This window comes from Bos grunniens, chromosome 10 (assembly GCF_055505025.1).
Source record: "Bos grunniens cultivar Pamir isolate PY7600 chromosome 10, Bosgru_T2T1.0, whole genome shotgun sequence".
In the NCBI taxonomy this organism is placed as follows: Eukaryota; Metazoa; Chordata; class Mammalia; order Artiodactyla; family Bovidae; genus Bos; species Bos grunniens.
This window is the reverse complement of record NC_141174.1, coordinates 99380789-99395584: the sequence shown is the minus strand read 5'-3', so window position 1 is coordinate 99395584 and position 14796 is coordinate 99380789. Positions and strand designations below refer to the sequence as shown.

At 40.8% G+C, this 14796-nt stretch overlaps 1 long non-coding RNA gene across 1 annotated transcript in view; it reads left to right on the top strand.

Moving 5' to 3' along the window:
- Positions 1-13101, top strand: part of LOC147365488 (uncharacterized) — a 285820-nt gene extending 272719 nt beyond the window's left edge. The window contains exon 3 of the long non-coding RNA XR_015135592.1: positions 12507-13101. This is a non-coding gene — a long non-coding RNA (uncharacterized LOC147365488). The remainder of the gene's footprint in view (positions 1-12506) is intronic.
- Positions 13102-14796: the final 1695 nt, after the last annotated feature.

The window sequence follows — 14796 nt, the reverse complement described above, 5'->3', positions numbered from 1 at the left end:
CTCCCAGAGCTTGCTCAAACTCATGTCCATTGAATCTGTGATGCCATCCAACCATCTCATCCTCTGTCATCCCCTTCTCCTCCTGCCTTGAATCTTTACTAGCATCAGGATCTTTTCTAATGAGTTGCCATTTCACATCAGGTGGCCAAAGTATTGGAGCTTCAGTATCAGTCCTGGCAATGAATATTCAGGGTTGATTTCCTTTAGAACTGACTGATTTGATCTTGTAGTCCAAGGGACTCTCAAGAGTCTTCTCCAACACCATAGTTCAAAATTATCAATTCTTTACCATTCAGTCTTTTTTATGGTCCAACTCTCACATCTTTACATGACTCCTGGAAAAACTATAGATTTGACTATATGGATCTTTGTCAGCAAAGTAATGTCTCTGCTTTTTAATATGCTGTCTAGATTTGTCATAGTTTCCCCCCCCCCCCCAAGGAGCAAGTGTCTTTTAATTTCATGGCTGCAGTTACCATCTGCAGATGAGTGCAATTGTGCAGTAGTTTGAGCATTCTTTGGCATTGCCCTTCTTTGGGATTGGAATGAAAACTGATCTTTTCCAGTCCTGTGGCCACTGTTTTCCAAATTTTGCTGGCATAATAAGTGCAGCACTTTCACAGCATCATCTTTTAGGATTTGAAATAAATCAGCTGAAATTCCATCACCTCCACTAGCTTTGTTCGTAGTGGTGCTTCTTAAGGCTCACTTCATACTCCAGGATGTCTGGCTGTAGGTGAGTGATTACACCACTATGGTTATCTGAGTCATTAAGATCTTTTTTGTATTGTCTTCTGTGTATTCTTGCCTGGAGAATTCCATGGATAGAAGAGCCTGGCAAGCTACAGTCCATGGGGTCACAAAGAGTGAGACACGACTGAGCAACTAACGCTTTCTGTGTATTCTTGCCACCTCTTCTTAATATCTTCTGCTTCTGTTAGATCCATACCATTTTGGTCTTTTATTGTGCCTATCTTTGCATGAAATCTTCATATCTCTCATTTTCTGGGAGAGATCTCTAGTCTTTCCCATTCTATTGTTTATTTCTTTGCATTGATCACATAGGAAGGTTTTCTTATCTCTCCTTGCTATTCTCTGGAACTCTGCATTCAGATGGGTATGTCTTTCCCTTTCTCCTTTGCCTTTCACTTCTCTTCTTTTCTAAGCGATTTGTAAGACCTTCTCAGAGAAACATTTTGCTTTTTTGCATTTTTTTTTCTTGGGGATGGTTTTGATCATCCTATACAGTGTTACGAAATTCCATCTATAGCTGTTCATGCACTCTATCAGATCCTAGTTCCTTGACTCTGTTTGTCACTTCCACTGTGTAATCGTAAGGGGTTTGATTCCTGCTACTGGAATGGCTTTAATAATGCTTATTCTTAAAGAGCTACCTTAACTTATGATGCAGTCAAAGTTATAGAATCCTGGGTTCCTGACAACTCTATAAAACTGCTATTCTTCCCTGGACTGCCCACTTGTGAGCACTTTAAATGAGAACATAAAATCGTATTTTTAAGCCAATATTATTTTGCCTTTACTTTCATGAGTTTCTGAATCTATTACAAATCTAATCTCATCTATTCATCAGTAAATCAGTTTTTAGTTAGAAAGTGATAAATGTAGTATTAGGTGATGTTTGTAAAAGCACTATGCGTATCCGTGATGAGAGTGGATAATCAAAAATCACTGATATACTGCCTAATAAAAGAGATTTGAGGTATAATTGACATAGAATTTAAAACTTCATGTATTTAAGTTGTTCAGTTTGTTGAAGTTTGACATATGTGCGCACCTTTGAAACTATGATCTCAATTAAGATATTAAATATCTCCATCACATCCAGATTTCCTCTTGCTCCTTAAAAAATTGCTCTTTCTCCTGCTTCTTCCTGTCCATACCTAACTCCAACCACAGGCAGTTGTTGATCTGCTTTCTTACACCATGGAATACTGATGACTTATATTTATTGCTGAGTACTATTGCATTGTAAAGGCGAATCTATCATAATTTGTTTATCCATTCACTGGTTAATATATATTTAGGTGGTTTTCAGTTTGGGGTATTATCAGTTCAGTTCAGTTCAGTTCACTCAGTCCTGTCCGACTCTTTGCGACCCCATGAACTGCAGCACACCAGGCCTCCCTGTCCATCACCAACTCCTGGAGCTCACTCAAACTCACGTCCATCGAGTCAGTGATGCTGTCCAACCATCTGATCCTCTGTCGTCCCCTTCTCCTCCTGCCCCCAATCCCTCCCAGCATCAGAGTCTTTTCCAATGAGTCAACTCTTCACATGAGGTGGCCAAAGTAGTGGAGTTTCAGCTTCAGCATCATTCCTTCCAAAGAACACCCAGGACTGATCTCCTTTAGAATGGACTGGTTGGATCTCCTTGCAGTCCAAGGGACTCTCAAGAGTCTTCAACGCCACAGTTCAAAAGCATCAATTCTTCGGCGCTCAGCTTTCTTCAGAGTCTAACTCTCACGTCCATATGACTACTGGAAAAACCATAGCATTGACTAGATGGACCTTTGTTGGCAAAGTAATGTCTCTGCTTTTGAATATGCTATCTAGCTTGGTCATAACTTTCCTTCCAAGGAGTAAGCGTCTTTTAATTTCATGGCTGCAATCACAATCTGCAGTGATTTTGGAGGCCCCAAAAATAAAGTCAGCCACTGTTTCCACTGTTTCCCCATCTATTTGCCATGAACTGATGGGACTGGATGCCATGATCTTAGTTTTCTGAATGTTGAGCTTTAAGCCAACTTTTTCACTCTCCTCTTTCACTTTCATCAAGAGGCTTTTTGGTTCCTCTTCACTTTCTGCCATAAGGGTGGTGTCATCTATGGCAGAAATACTAACTCTTGTGTATAAAATTTTTGTGAACATCTACTTTCACTTCTCATAAGTAAATAACTAGGAGTAGAGTGGCTGGTCATGGTAGGTTTATGTTTAATATTTTGAGAAACTGCCAAACAATATTCCAGAGTTTTGCCATTTTGTCTTCCCATTAGAAGTATAGAAGAGTTCAGCTCCTCCACATCCTAGCACTTAATATGATTAGTTTTTTAAAATTTTAGGCACTGTAATAGATTCTAATAGATTTTTATTTGTATCTCACTGTGGTTTCTGTTTGCATCTCCTTCATAGTAATAATGTTGAGAATCTTTTCATACTTTTCCTTGATATATGTTTCTTTGATGAAATTTACGTTCAGATTTCTTGCCTGTTTTTTGTTTGATTTGCTTTTTTCCTACTATTGAGTTTTAGAGTTCTTTTGAGATTTTGTTTACAATTCCTTTGTCAGGTATGTGAGTTGCAGATTATTTTCTCAGGTCTGTGACTTGTTTTATTCTTCTCTTAACAGCATCTTTCAAAAAATAGAAGTTATTGATTTTGATGAAGTTCATCTTATCAATTTTTTAAAAGAGATCTTTGTCTAACCAAAGGTCACAAAGATTTTCTCCTATACTTTTAAAGTGATTTTAATGGCTTTAGAGTTGTTTACTTAGGTCTTTGATTCATATTGACTTAATTTTTATATTATATAAGGTTTGTATATGGTCAATTGAAGTTCTTTTTCCTTTTCTTTTTTTTTTTTATTTCTTCAAGTACTTCTGTATCACATGTAGATCTAAAAAACTCTCAATCTGTTCACCAGGAAGCTCTATCCCAAAGACTGCTTGATAGAGTAGTCTTGGAAATAACCAGATCTGCTTTCATGGTATGAGGGCTGCTTGGGAAGAACATGGCCTTGGTAGAAAACCTAAGGCAGATCCTGGAGATTCTAGGCATTATAGGCTTTGAAGATAAGAGGGAAGTTCTTTTTCTAAGGGAGATCAAAACAGCACACCTCTATATGACTGTCAGTTATATTCTGCACAGGTAACTACAACCTTTATTAGTGAATAGTTAATTTAATAATTATCATAACATATAAACTGAGTTTTAGTGGTGACATAACATATGTTCTTTGTTGATTAAACCAAATAACACTTATCCAGTAAAGATTTACTGAGTGCCTATAACATGTTCAACACTGTTTTAGGCCGTGGGGATACTGTGTTGAATAGATATTGTACCTCTTTTCATGGACTTGACATTCCTGTGGGGACATATTCAGTTGAGCTGTGAAGTTATTGACTTTAGATAGACACAACCTAACAAATTACACACACTAAATCGGGTGTTCAGCAAACTTGATGTCATTCACCCTACGGATAGGCAGGCTAGCAAAGACTGCTGGCAGCAAATACGCATTACTTCTTTCTCCCTCATTTTGCTGCTCTCAACCCCAGAGCTGAAGAGTTGCCTCTGAAAAAATAAAACCTACCAGCAACTGGAGGCTTCCATTCCTGGATCATGAAGAAAGGCATTCTGGCGTTTGCTAATGTAAGCTTGGCCCCTCTGAGAATCTATATTTTTGGTCTTAGAACAAATCCTAGGTCCTGTCCCATAGGCTAGGATAAGATTTCTTAACAAGTACCAGATGCCAATATCTTAAGAGGTCAGCCTGGGCCCATATTCCTCACATTCTCTGGTATACATTGCTTTACAATGTCAAGCTGCCTCTAATTCCATTCCAAAAGGCAAATATTTAATGATTTCTTATATTCCTGACCCAATCATATACACACAAAGTCTGTGGTTTAATCAAATTGTTTCTATTTGTTAAAAAAACAGCATGACTAGAAATTATAGATGATAAAAACTTATAAAAAGGTATATGAAAGCATGAAAAAGGGCTTTGTAGTTCCATATTGCTATTAATTGTCCAACTTACTATAAACTAAGGCACAAAAGGAATTGCCTATCTGAGAGGACAAAATTCTTTAAGAATGGGAAGTTTTTTTCAGTAACTATGTAAAATCATTACCATGAAAATCAGCTTTTGAGGGATAGGATAACTTGGGGACTAATTTCTAATGGTAACAGCTAGTAAAGCCTAAGGGATGTGTTCCTCTCCTTAAGTCTTGAGACTTCTCTCAGTCACTCACCTCCTAGAAAGAGGTGTCAATGGATGATAAAAGCTCTAGCAATGCAATTTTCTACCAAAATCTAGTTGCACACTATTCACAGCAGAGACAATATAATATCACCGGAGGACTGGAGGTAGTCTGGGCTCTGTGGAGAGGCAGGTGCTCTAAGATGCTGATCTACAGCAGAATCAAGAATAACTCAGGATCTGGAATATTCAAGTGGAAAGATCTCTACCTCATCTGGGCATTCATCTCCCACTCTTCCCCCACACCCCAGACAATAATGCGAATATTGATTTGCCCCATTCTTCATGCAGGTTGGGGGCACTTCTACTGAATCACAGTTTAGTATTCAAAAGAAGGCTGAACCCCTTGAGTAGCAAACCTATGAGGAAATTTTAGTCTCCAAACAAACTGCTGAGGCAGAAGAATTTATTCTCTGTCCTCTAGAACTCTCCTTGTAGTTTGACATGATTTGTATTATTTTAAAGCATATTCATTTATGAGGATAACAGATTTCGGGTTATTTTTGGGTCTTCAGCAGGAAGATAACCTTCTATTACATTAATATAATAAAACACAGCAGATCCTGACAAATTTATGAATTCCATTAGCCAGAGCATATAATAGGGAAACCTAACCTCGTATGGCTTGTGTGAGTGGGTTTGGAAGGTTTCACTAAAGAACAGATAATTTATTTTATTTTGTAATTGAAGCAAAGTTGATTTATAATGTTGTGTTAATTTCTGTTGCAGCAAAGTGATTCAGTTATACATACATATACATTCCTTTTTAATGCTCTTTTCCACTGTGCTTTTTGATAGGGTATTGAATATAGAGGTTCTGTATGTACAGATCCTCTACTACACAGTAGGACCTTGTTGTTTATCCATTCTCTATATAAAAGCATACACCTGCTAACCCCAGACTCCTACTTCTTCCCTCTCCCAACCTTTTGCCCCTTGGCAACCACAAGTCTGAAGAAGAGATACTATAAATACAAGTTATGCTAATGGTGCCTTGTGCTGAGAGCAGTTCAGGTGGAAGGAAAACTTTGTGGAAGGCTTTCAAGCTACAGAAACCTTGACATTTTTGAAGAACTAACTAAAGAGCAACATAACTGTGAATGAAGAGAACAGGACAAGGTGAAGGTGAAGGGTGAAAGTGAAGAGGTCATTCAGATATGACCTAAATCAAATCCCTTATAATTAAACAGTGGAAGTGACAAATAGATTCAAGAGACTAGATCTGATAGACAGAGTGCCTGAAGAACTATGGATGGAGGTTCGTGACATTGTACAGGAGGCAGTGATCAAGACCATCCCCAAGAAAAAGAAATGCAAAAAAGCAAAATGGCTGTCTGGGGAGGCCTTACAAATAGCTGTGAAAAGAAGAGAAGCAAAAGACAAAGAAGAAAAGGAAATATATACCCATTTGAATGCAGAGTTTCAAAGAATAGCAAGGAGAGATAAGAAAGCCTTCCTCAGTGACCAACGCAAAGAAAAAGAGGAAAACAATAGAATGAGAAAGACTAGAGATCTCTTCAAGAAAATTAGAGATACGAAGGGAATATTTCATGTGAAGATGGGCTCAATAAAGGGCAGAAATGATATGGACCAAGACTTCCCTGTCTCTCAAACAGTAAAGAATCTGCCTGCGATGCAGGAGACCAGGGTTCAATCTCTGGGTTGGGAAGTTCCTCTGGAAAATGGAAGGGCAACCCACTCCCGTATTCTTGCCTGGAGAATCCTATGGACAGAGGAGCCTGGCAGGCTACAGTCCATGGGGTCGCAAAGAGTCAGACACGACTGAGTGACTAATGCACACACAACAGAAGCAGAGGATATTAAGAAGAGGTGGCAAGAATATACTAAAGAACTATACAAAAGGACCTTCACAGCCCAGATAATCACGATGGTATGATCGCTCACCTATAGCCAAACATCCTGGAATGCAAAGTCAAGTGGGCCTTAGGAAGCATCACTATGAACAAAGCTAGTGGAGGTGATGGAATTCCAGTTGAGCTATTTCAAATCTTAAAAGATGATGCTGTGAAAGTGCAGCACTCAATATGCCAGCAATTTGGAAAACTCAACAGTGACCACAGGACTGGAAAAGGTCAGTATTCATTCCAATCTCAAAGAAAGGCAATGCCAAAGAATGCTCAAACTACTGCACAATTGCACTTATCTCACATGCTAAAAATGTAATGCTTAAAATTCTTCAGGCCAGGCTTCAACAGTATGTGAATTGTGAACTTTCAGATGTTCAAGTTGGATTTAGAAAAGGCAGAGGAACCAGAGATCAAATTGCCAACATTCTTTGGATCATCAAAAAAGTAAGAGAGTTTCAGAAAAACATCTAATTCTGCTTTATTGGCTGTGCCAAAGCCTTTGACTGTGTGGATCACAACAAACTGTGGAAAATTCTGAAAGAGATGGGTATATCAAACCACCTGACCTGCCTCCTAAGAAATCTGTATGCAGGTCAGGAAGCAACAGTTAGAACTGGACATGGAACAACAGACGGATTCCAAATTAAGAAAGGAGTATGTCAAAGCTGTATATTGTCACCCTGCTTATTTAACTTCTATGCAGAGTACATCATATGAAATACTGGTCTGGATGAAGCACAAGCTGGAATCAAGATTGCTGGGAGAAACATCAGTAACCTCACATATACAAATGACACTACGCTTATGGCAGAAAGCAAAGAACTAAAGAACCTCTTGATTAAAGTGAAAGAGGAGAGTGAAAAAGTTGACTTGAAACTCAACATTCAGAAAACAAAGACCATGGCATCTGCTCCCATCACTTCATGGGAAATAGATGGGGAAATAGTGGAAACAGTGGCTGACTTTATTTTCTGGGGCTCCAAAATCACTGCAGATGGTGATTGCAGCCATGAAATTAAAAGACACTTACCCCTTGGAAGGTAAGTTTGACCAACCCAGACAGCATATTAAAAAGCAGAGACATTGCTTTGTCAACAAAGGCTATGGTTATATCTAGTCAAGGCTATAGTTTTTCCAGTGGTCATGTATGGTTGTAAGAGTTGGACTATAAAGAAAGCTGAGCATTGAAGAACTGATGCTTTTGAAATTTGATGTTGGAGAAGACTCTTGAGAGTCCTTTGGTCTGCAAGGAGATCCAACCAGTCCATCCTAAAGGAAATAAGCCCTGAATATTCATTGGAAGGACCAATGCTGAAGCTGAAACTCCAATACTTTGGCCACCTGATGTTAAGAACTGACTCTTTTGCAAAAACCCTGATTCTGGGAAAAATTGAAGGTGGGAGGAGAAGGGGACAACAGAGGATGAGATGGTTGGATGGCATCACCAACTCAATGGATATGAGTTTGAGTAAACTCGGGGAGTTGGTGATGGACAGGGAAGCCTGAGGTGCTGCAGTCCATGGGGTCACAAAGAGTCAGACATGACTGAGCGACTGAACTGAACTGATTGAGGAATTTGATAAACTTGCTCTAAAATTCATGTGCATGTGACTAAGTTATTAAAAAGAAGAAAACTCTAAGGAGGAACTAGGCCTAACAGATATTATTGCTATAAAGCCACCACAATAAAATATTTTGATGTTGACACAAAATGAGACAAAGCAGACCGAGAGAAGAGAAGGGAGGACTGGGATTCAGAACTCAATCCCCAGGCTGCGATCCTCCAGCCTGAGTCTGATCTGGTTCCTTCTTCTGGAGCTGCTCGTGTTTTCTGTGTGTCCTTGCTATTCTCTTGTCCTTTCCTGGGCTAGACTTCAGCAGATTCTCTGTGTCTATGCCAGCTTGCTCTGCCTGTGAGTGCTTGTTTAGTGATCTCTAAAGTGAGGCTTTGCTTCCCAGCAATGGTTTCTAGAAGATGTCTGCCACGCTTGTTACCTTGGGTGCAGCAGGTTCTTAGCCTGGATGCTTACATATCTAAGCATCTGTGAGAGACAAAGCACAGCTCAGAACTGCTCTGCCCTGGAGACAAAGAAGCTGGGGTGTTTACCTGCCAGTCCAGGTCACCGTTGGATGAGGGAGGCTCCCTGTCCCTTCCTCTCACACTGGTAGTTAGTTACTTCTGTGTGGGCTGTGTGCTGTGCTGAGTCACTTTTGTCACATCCGGCTCTTCATTCCCCCGTGGACTATAGCCCACCAGGCCCCTCTGTCCATGGGGTTCTCGAGGCAAGAATACTGGAGTAGGTTGCCATGCCTTTGTCCAGGGGATCTTCCCAATCCAGGGATTGAACCTGCCTCTGTTACATCTCCTGCATTGGCAGATGGCTCCTTTATTACCACTAGCACCACCTGGGAAGCTCAGCCACATCTGCAGTCTGGGCATTTGTTGTTCAGTTGCTAAGTGGTGTCCAATTTTGCGACCCCATGGACTGCAGAATGCCAGGCTTCTCTGTCCTTCACTATCTCCCAGAGTTTGCTCAAACTCGTGTCCATTGAGTCGGTGATGCCATCCAATCATCTTATCCTCTGTCTCCCCCTTCTCCTCCTGCCTGAGATTTTATACTCCCACTGTTGGAGAAAACCCTTAGTCTGAGAGTCATCATTGTTGGTTGTAAAATGCTGTTTGTTAGCTCATACGGGAAGTGTTTCTGCTATTTTTTTGCATATATAGGGAACTTACAGAGTCTTACGGTTTTAAAGAAGCTGGTTAGAAAAACCAAAGCTATATTTAGGTAGTGGTGGTATACTTCTATTACTTGGAACTCTCTGGAAATGTCTTGATTTGGAGCTGTCTCTAAGCTAAAGATACAAATTGTTTCAAAAGTAGAACATAGTGGTTTTTCTTTGTGGAAACACCTCATAATTGAATACCACAAGCTTTAAAGTAATTAATTGTGTCACTGTGTTGAGGCTGAATTAATCAGCTTTTCAGAAAACTCTTGTCTTCCTGTTTTAGAGATCAAGTTCCTACTCAGTTGCCAACATCTCTTATCCAAGTGAAACAAAGCACACCACCCAGACTCCTAAGAGAATGGTCAGCCTCACAGTTACTCTCTTGACCAAGGAGAGTTGCTGCAGCCAGAGCTGCTTGCAGAAGAATGCTGATGGCTAGAGGAAGTGTACTGCATTTCCCCTGGGGACCTAGTGGCTGAAATAATGGCCTCAGTTTGCAAACAAATAGCTTAGTGTTAAAGCCCCGTATCCAGTGGAGAGCAGTACAAGTACTGGAAAAGGTATTAGACTGCCAGAAGATTAAGACTCAAAATTCCACCTGGCCATTTATTAGTTGTGTAATATTAGATGTGTAATTTAACCTCCCAAGTATCAGTTTCTCCTTGTGTAAAATGCCGGTTAGCTTAATTCCCAGGGCCATTTTGAGAATTAAATAGAATAAAAATAAGCAATGCCGGTATCACAAAAGATATTATTGATATAATAAGAAGAAAAAAGCTCTTTTTACAGGAAACAGAATTTATTTGGTTAGGAAATTAGTTAGTTATTGGTTTTGACCTTTTCTGTGGGAACTCCAGAATGTGCTAATTTAATTACAGGTTACTTCTGTTTTGGGCTTCCCCAGTAGCTCAGCTGGTAAAGAATCTGCCTGCAATGCAGAAGACCCCAGTTCAATTCCTGGGTCAGAAAGTTCCCCTGGAGAAGAGATAGGCTACCCTCTACAGTACTCTTGGGCTTCCCTTGTGGCTCAGATAGTAAAGAATCCACCTGCAGTGTGGGAGATGTGGATTTGATCCTTGGGTTGGGAAGCTCCCCTGGAGGAGGTACATCTGTTCCATGTGGTCTTCAGTTCAGTTCAGTCACTCAGTCGTGTCCGACTCTTTGTGACCCCATGAATAGCAGCATGCCAGGCCTCCCTGTCCATCACCAACTCCTGGAGTTTACTCAGACTCACGTCCATTGAGTCAGTGATGCCATCAAGCCATCTCATCCTTTGTCGTCCCCTTCTCCTCCTGCCCCCAATCCCTCCCAGCATCAGAGTCTTTTCCAATGAGTCAACTCTTCGCATGAGGTGGCCAAAGTACTGGAGTTTCAGCTTCAGCATCATTCCTTCCAATGAACACCCAGGACTGATCCCCTTCAGAATGGACTGGTTGAATCTCCTTGCAGTCCAAGGGACTCTCAAGAGTCTTCTCCAACACCACAGTTCAAAAGCATCAATTCTTCGGTGCAGCCTTCTTCACAGTCCAACTCTCACATCCATACATGACCACAGGAAAAACCATAGCCTTGACTAGACAAACCTTTGCTGGCCAAGTAATGTCTCTGCTTTTGAATATGCTATCTAGGTTGGTCATAACTTTCCTTCCAAGGAATAAACGTCCTTCAATTTCATGGCTGCAGTCACCATCTGCAGTGATTTTGGAGCCCCCCAAAATAAAGTCTGACACTGTTTCTACTGTTTCCCCATCCATTTCCTATGAGTGATGGGATGCCATGATCTTCATTTTCTGAATGTTGAGCTTTAAGCCAACTTTTTGCCTCTCCTCTTTCACTTTCATCAAGAGGCTCTTTAGTTCCTCTTCACTTTCTGCCATAAGAGTGGTATCATCTGCATCTGAGGTTATTGATATTTCTCCCAGCAACCTTGATACCAGCTTGTGTTTCTTCCAGTCCAGCGTTTCTCATGATGTACTCTGCATATAAGTTAAATAAACAGGGTGACAATATACAGCCTTGACGTACCCCTTTTCCTATTTGGAACCAGTCTGTTGTTCCATGTCCAGTTCTAACTGTTGCTTCCTGACCTGCATACAGGTTTCTCAAGAGGCAGGTCAGGTGGTCTGGTATTCCCATCTCTTTCAGAATATTCCACAGTTTATTGTGATCCACACAGTCAAGGCTTTGGCATAGTCAATAGAGCAGAAATAGATGTTTTTCTGGAACTCTCTTGCTTTTTCCATGATCCAGCGGATGTTGGCAATTTGATATCTGATTCCTCTGCCTTTTCTAAAATCAGATTGAACATCTGGAAGTTCATGGTTTACATACTGCTGAAGCCTGGCTTGGAGAATTTTGAGCATTACTTTACTAGCATGTGAGATGAGTGCAATTGTATAGTAGTTTGAGCATTCTTTGGCATTGCCTTTCTTTGGGATTGGAATGAAAACTGACCTTTTCCAGTCCTGTGGCCACTGCTGAGTTTTTCAAATTTGCTGGCATATTGGGTGCAGCACTTTCACAGCATCATCTTTCAGGATTTGAAATAGCTCAACTGGAGTTCCATCACCTCCACTAGCTTTGTTCATAGTGATGCTTTCTAAGGACCACTTGACACATTGCAGAATGTCTGGCTCTAGATGAGTGATCACACCATTGTGATTATCTGGGTCATAAAGATCTTTTTTGTACAGTTCTTCTGTGTATTCTTGCCACCTCTTCTTAATATCTTCTGCTTCTGTTAGGTCCATACCATTTCTGTCCTTTATTGAGCCCATCTTTGCATGAAATGTTCCCTGTATCTCTAATTTTCTTGACGAGATCTCTAGTCTTTCCCATTCTGTTGTTTTCCTCTATTTCTTTGCATTGATTGCTGAGGAAGTCCTTCTTATCTCTTCTTGCAGGGGGCTGTGACTGGCGCACTAAGCGCAGCTGAGAGGAGCTACCCCACGCCCGAGGCCAGGGGCTGCAGCCAGGAGGAGCAACCCCACATCCAAGGAGCGGTGGCTGAGCGGGTGCAGGAGGGCCTAGAGGAGCTATCCCACATTGAAGGTCAGGAAGGGCGACAGTGAGGAGATACCCCTCGTCCAAGGTAAGGAGCAGTGGCTGTACTTTGCTGGAGCAGCCGTGAAGAGATACCCCACGCCCAAGGTAAGAGAAACCCAAGTAAGACGGTAGGTGTTGCAAGAGGGCATCAGAGGGCAGACACACTGAAACCATACTCACAGAAAACTAGTCAATCTAATCACACTAGGACCACAGCCTTGTCTAACTCAGTGAAACTAAGCCATGCCCGTGGGGCAACCCAAGACAGGTGGGTCATGGTGGAGAATTCTGACAGAATGTGGTCCACTGGAGAAGGGAATGGCAAACCACTTCAATATTCTTGCCTTGAGAACCCCATGAACAGTATGAAAAGGCAAAATGATAGGATACTGAAAGAGGAACTCCCCAGGTCAGTAGGTGCCCAATATGCTACTGGAATCAGTGGAGAAATAACTCCAGAAAGAAGGAAGGGATGGAGCCAAAGCAAAAAGAATACCCAGCTGTGGATTGACTGGTGATAGAAGCAAGGTCTGATGCATGAAGAGCAATATTGCATAGGAACCTGGAATGTCAGATCCATGAATCAAGGCAAATTGGAAGTGGTCAAACAAGAGATGGCAAGAGTGAATGTTGACATTCTAGGAATCAGTGAACTCAAATGGACTGGAATGGGTGAATTTAACCCAGACGACCATTATATCTACTACTGTGGACAGGAATCCCTCAGAAATGGAGTAGCCATCATGGTCAACAAAAGAGTCGAAATGCAGTACTTGGATGCAATCTCAAAGACGACAGAATGATCTCTCTTCATTTCCAAGGCAAACCATTCAATATCATAGTAATCCAAGTCTATGCCCCAACCAGTAACACTGAAGAAGCTGAAGTTGAACGGTTCTATGAAGACCTACAAGACCTTTTAGAACTAACACCCCAAAAAGATGTCCTTTTCATTATAGGGGACTGGAATGCAAAAGTAGGAAGTCAAGAAATACCTGGAGTAACAGGCAAATTTGGCCTTGGAATACGGAATAAAGCAGGGCAAAGACTAATAGAGTTTTGCCAAGAAAATGCACTTGTCATAGCAAACACCCTCTTCCAACAACACAAGAGAATACGCTATACATGGACATCACCAGATGGTCAACACCGAAATCAGATTGATTATATTCTTTGCAGCCAAAAATGGAGAAGCTCTATACAGTCAACAAAAACAAGACCAAGAGTGGACTGTGGCTCAGATTATGAACTCCTTTTTACCAAATTCAGACTTAAATTGAAGACAGTAGGGAAAACCACTAGACCATTCAGGTATGACCTAAATCAAATCCCTTATGATTTATACAGTGGAAGTGAGAAATAGATTTAAGGGCCTAGCTCTAATAGATAGAGTGCCTGATGAACTATGGAATGAGGTTCATGACATTGTACAGGAGACAGGGATCAAGACCACCCCCATGGAAAAGAAATGCAAAAAAAAAAAAAACAAAAAATGGCTGTCTGGGGAGGCCTTACAAATAGCTGTGAAAAAAAAAGAGAAGCAAAAAGCAAAGGAGAAAAGGTAAGATATATAAGCATGTGGTCTTAGGGGTGGCTATATCCCAATTCATATTGTAAATGTTCATTAGCTTTTCAGGACATTAGGAAAAAATTGTCTTTGTCTTCTTCATTGCAGGCTTCTATACTCTTTGTAAAATCATCACAGAGAACTAATAATATTTTTTCAAGCATTATGCTATTAGTTAAAAAAATACATTTAAGTGACAGGAAATCCTTATTGAGTTATCAAGACTTGGAAAAAGACCAGTTCAGAATGCCTTTGGCACAAAGATTACATAAGAAATGCATTTCCAACCTTCTAGGAAGGTGAAACAGACTGCCCAGGGCCGAGTCCACTCTGAATGGGTGGGTGTAGTGATGCCAGCATCAAATACAAAGGAGTAGGACTGGTCACGGTTTCAACAGGAAGACTGCTGGCTCTGTGAGCAGGTTGAATCTTGCTAGAACTGTAACCAAGCATGTTCAAAAAGAACAAGAGAAAGATTCTTGAAATACCTGTTGATGCATAATATGAATCAAGTAGGAATACAGACATTGCAGGATGCAGTGTTTGGGAAAGGCATTTGGAAGTGGATCTTGTGTTGACTT